Below are 5,507 nucleotides of genomic sequence, written 5' to 3' on the forward strand. Positions count from 1 at the left end.
TTAATTAAGACTTAAAAAGTAAAAAGAGATCATGGTTTGTATTGCAAAAGAATAAAATAAAGCAAAGTAAAATTGATCAATGGCAAAAGAGCACAGAGATGAATGGAGGTTGATATATGAGATGAGTATGTTGTTAGGGATAGACTTTACCAAGTTCCCTCTCATGTATATAAGAATTCTTCTTTGTTCATTAATGGCAACGTCCCTCACTAAAACACTTAAACCCGATTTCTTGGTAAATAAGATTGTCCCTAATTACCAGTTTATACAATTCCTAGCATTCCTGGTAAACAGATGTGAAGATCAAGAGGTTAAGAGAACTAAGACCCATACCCTCATGTCTGAGCAATATAACCCTTAGGGGTAATTTAACAAGGACCAGAATTACAAGGAACCTGTCAGCACTCATGCAAATCACAGATCATGCTATTGTATAAGCAAGAATAAGAACAGATAAATTACTCTAACAATTAATGGAAAAAGCATATGAAATTAAGAATCAATTCAAATACTTGAGAGTTTACAAGGTTACATCATTCCCCAACAACAGATAGAAATTAGTTCCCCATAGACATGGGGGAACCTATGAATAATGAAAGAAAAGAAAGAATTAAAAGACTAAGAATTGGCTAGGAGTGTATTGCTATGCTCGCTTATGCCAGGGATGCAAAATCTAGAGCCCTAAGATCCTTTAAATAATGCCAAACGCGTCCCAAAATTCGGCCCGGTCCAAAAGAATAAAATCAGAGCAGAAACAGGGCCCGATCTACGTCAAATCACGCTCAAGCGTCGTAGGGGCTCGCCTGGGCGTGAATCAAGGCTTCTGTAAGGCTTGGGAGCCAGTTTTCAGCGCCTGGGCTACGAACGTCTGTCGCCCGGGCGTCGGGTCCGTCGCCTGGGCGACCAGCGGTGATTTTCAGCTCGCTGTTTCGCGTTTCTGTCGCCTGGTCCTCGCCTGGGCTTCGGGTTTTCTCCCTTCTTTGTGTCTTTTTGACCTCTTTTGAGCTCCGTCTTAATGGCTTTTCACTTCTTCTTCCATTATTGCTTCAATATTTGTCAAAACAAGGCGAATTTGTTAGAAAACAGTTAAAATCATACTCAACTCTCTTATTCACACAATTTACTGAAAACATATGAGTTCAAGCAAGTTTCTAAGTGAAAAAGGGTGCTTTTAGTATCAAAATTACAAAACAAATAATGGTATTTTAATCTGTTATCAAACACCTGCTGATGGGAGTTTAAGCTTTATCACTGACAGCATTTACCGATGAATGCTACTGGGATAGCATCTACTGAGGGAATATTGACTGTCCTCACACATCAACACGAGGCTTTCCAATGTGCTTTGTCCTCACTCACACACTTTCTGAGAAAACTTCCCGGAAGGTCCCATCCCAAAATACTCCATGCTAAGCACGCTTAACCATGGAGTTCTTATGGGTTAGGCTATTGAAAAGCAAATGCATTTGTTTATGAGTAGCGAAATCAATTCCTTTAAGCTATCCTTCAACTGTATAATCTCATACCTATACAGTCTATAGATCCCTCTCATTCCGGTGTATATTCGATCCTTCCATGTGCCCCTTCCACTAGAAGCCTGCCAGGAGCTGCACTACGTGTGTCTCACACTGGCGACCACTCTCCGCCCTCTCAGTGCCCGGGCGTCACTACGTGACTCTCTTAACTCAAGGATTTTTTGATCCAAAAAAACCAATTTTCTTCTTAGCCTAGCCACGTTACAAGCCATGGAAAGTCCTTGTGATGATAACTTGCTTGTGAGTATGATTGATTGTGGTAAAATGAAAGGCAAAGTTAAATTGTGTGACATTGTGATAGTAAAGAGAATGAGTGACCTCAATATACACCTGTGAGCTTGAGTGAAACACTTTCCTTGGTGAGGAGTAGTTCCGATTATACATGATTGCATTTGTGCTTGTTAATTGGTCATTCATGATAATAATATCTGTTGGAAAGACTGTTTTATGTGAACACCATATTGAATTTAATTGAAGTAACGTATCTATACATCTTGACTGATATTTTTATGATGAGTTGAGAATCATTACTTGTCTTGGAAGAAAGAGTTTTGAAGTGTGTTAATCCATTGTATTGATTGTTTGAAAACTAAGTTACATTTTGTTTTGCTTGAGGACAAGTAAATTTCTAAGTTTGGAGTTGTGATAACGGTTGAAATACCGTTATTTTTATACTTAATTTTGATTCAAAAAACACCCTTTATGACTTAGAAACTAGCTTGAAATCATGCTTTTGCTTGAGTTGAGAGAATAAGAGAGTTAAAGGTGGTATTATTGGTTTTATGCTTGGTTTTCCTTGTTTTGGCAGGAGTTAAGAGGAATTGGATGAAAGAAGTTGAAGTAGCAAGGAGTTGGACTTAGGAGGAATAGGAAAAGTGCACAAAAGAAGAACCGTAGCTATTGCTCGGCGCCACTTTGCCGCTAAGCGCCAAGATCGTTGTGGAATCCAGTGGTTGATGCCTGAGTGTCACCGCTGAAGGCCAAATCCAAGAGCCGCACTAACCGCTGAGCGACAATTCTACCGCTGAGCGCCAGTCTTGCTAAGGAGTTCTTTGTCTCTCGCATGGGCGTCAACACTGAGCGTTATTCTGAGTATCGCGCCTACCGCTGAGCGACATTTCCAACGTTGAGCGCTGTCAGCGTGGGCCTGGGCTAGTTTTCTGTAACTTTTATAAACTATATAAGGATTTAGTCGACCTAGAGGGTCTATCTTTTCATAGAAAGAGGCATAGAAACTCTCTTTTCACCCCTTGGAAGCGGATTTTGGATGTGAAAGCTCCGACCTACAACTTTTAGGGTTTTATCTTTCATTCCTTTTATTATTTTCATCTAGTTTTACCATGTCTATGGTGAACTAAACCTCCATTGTTGTTAGGGAAACAATGTAATCCTTTGAAACTCTCATGTATTGAATTGATTTATTTTTGATATATGCTTTACTTCATTAATTGTTACACTTTTTCCTCTTTGCTTAATGCATGCTTTGTTTAACTCATTCGATTGCATGATCATTGATTTTGTCGATATGGACATATAAGGGGAAATCTAGAACCAGAGAAATTCTCCCAAGAGCAATATTACCTAGACATAGGGATAGGAGGATTGGTTGCATATACACTCATGTGCTTCAGAATTAATTATTAGGAATGTTAGGAATTGTATGAACTCGTAATTAAGGATGGGCTTATTTACCGAGACATCGGGTTTAAGTGTCTTAGAGAGTGGCATTGACATTAATGAAGAAGTTGAATTCGTAAATACATGAGATTGGATAAGATAAGTCAAAAACCCTAACAACACAATCATACCATATTTTATCAATCATTCATTTGTGCATTCTTCTAGTCAATTGATCAACACTTGCATTCATGTTTACTTTCCGCAAATAAAAAACCTAATATTCTCGTTCTTAACAAGTCTTAAATAATCAACAAATCACATGACTGTTTAGGCCAATGAGTCTCTAGGGAAACGATACTTGGTCTTACCATTTATATTACTTGATACGATTAGGTACACTTGTCGGGGTCTTAACACATTCCAACCGCCAATGAAAAAGAATACGGTGACATGAGAACTAGGCAAGGACCCAAATTCGTTTTTGGGTTGAAATGCCATAAGAGATCCAAAAGACGCAGCTTTTCTTACGAGGAAAGCATAGGGAGAAGGTGCTACTATGTTACCCAAATACACGAGCAAAACTATACCAAAACACAATGAAAACTCATTTTAATCAATTCAAATGGAAGATAATCCATCAAAGACTAATTTAATCGGAGCAAAAGTAAGTTTAAACGGTTCGAAAGAAATAAAACGCACCTGGAAATGCAATGCTATAGAAAAAATGGCGAGAGGAAGACGACGAAGTGTGCATAACCGCAAGTTCGCGGTTTCGGATTTAACAGGAACCGAGATGTCGATGCCCCCAGTGCCCAACGTCTATTCTCGACTAGACATCGATGACCTCACTAATATCATGTCCATTCAAATTAAAAATTAATATTCACGGTGTATATAGACGTCGGATCTAGGGGAAGCCGACGTCCAAAACAACTTTTCACCTACCATGTCAAGCCATTTAACGCATAGACGTTGGTTACAAGAGGGGCCGACGTCTATAATCGTATATAGATGTCGGAGTGGCAGGAACGGACGTCTATATGGCGGAAAAAAATGACTTTTCACCTACTTGTCAGGTTCGCAGACGATGATTTGGGGCGGGGAGGGGGGGGAGGCGACGATGTCAGGGACCCTCCTAATCGACGTCTATATGGCCACTTATTTACGAAAGTACCACTGGTCAATAATTTACGTTGGATATTTTGTAGTCCAATGTCTAAGGGGTGACGTTAAAGGTCTATTATGCACTAGTGTGATACACTAAACAATAACATGAGTGAACCAATAATGATATTAAACCTTAAAAATAGTAACATAAAGTGGATGTGCTGGAGTGGTTATCGGCATGACCAGCCACGCAAGTTTGAATCCTGCCATTCACGGGTTTTTTAATTTCACATAAAATAAAATACATTAAAAGTGATGTAAATTTATAAATATTTAACCTAATAGAAAAAATTCTTCTTTGGTTCTTTTCCCAGTTTTACCATTTATTTTTCTTTGCAAACACCCAATAATACAACCAACTTTTTTTTTCTTACTTATTCACAAATTTCCAACAACTTCAACAAAACTTTGTAAGTGTGTTTGAAAGAGAGAAACGAGAATTCCAGAAAGCAGAAAATCTATGAATGAATATTACTGATAGAATAATCTTTTAGTACAGCGGAAGCAAGGAATTTATATAAAAGGAGAAAAGAAGAAACAACAAAAAAACTAAAAAATCACTAGGATCGAACGGATCGTTCGGTAAGACCGAACGGGTCGTTCGGTGGTGCTTCCTTCGACACACGAACCGGAAGCAAACACTCTGCCAACTCAAAGAGAACCGCTCCGACTTTCGACACAAGAAACGCGAGCTTCTCCTATTCACGAGACCAGGCAGAGCACCTTGCCAACTCGAAGAGAACCGCTTCGACTATCGACACACGAAACGCAAGCTTCTCCTATTCACGAGACCAGGCAAGGGAACAGAACTAGCTTTTGAGAACTTCCTTAGACAAACTGTATTCTACAAAAGACCTAAGTTCACAACGTTACTTCTGAACTTCACGAAAACCCAATATATAGGCAGCTGCTCTAAATATCAAAGGTCAACTCCCAACTGCCACAAATAAAAGATTATTGTATGTGATAATCGATTATTCAAGTCCGTTACAGGTTTTTCAAAAAGTGATAATCGATTATTCAAGTCCGTTACAGGTTTTTCAAAAAGTGATAATCGATTATATGAAGTGATAATCGATTATTCCTGTATAACTTGTGATAATCGATTATTGCTCCTTGATAATCGATTATTGCAGGTAAAAATGTAAGTGATAATCGATTATAACTTGTCCATAATCGATTATT

This window comes from Vigna radiata, unplaced genomic scaffold, assembly GCF_000741045.1.
Source record: "Vigna radiata var. radiata cultivar VC1973A unplaced genomic scaffold, Vradiata_ver6 scaffold_482, whole genome shotgun sequence".
Classification (NCBI taxonomy): Eukaryota; Viridiplantae; Streptophyta; class Magnoliopsida; order Fabales; family Fabaceae; genus Vigna; species Vigna radiata.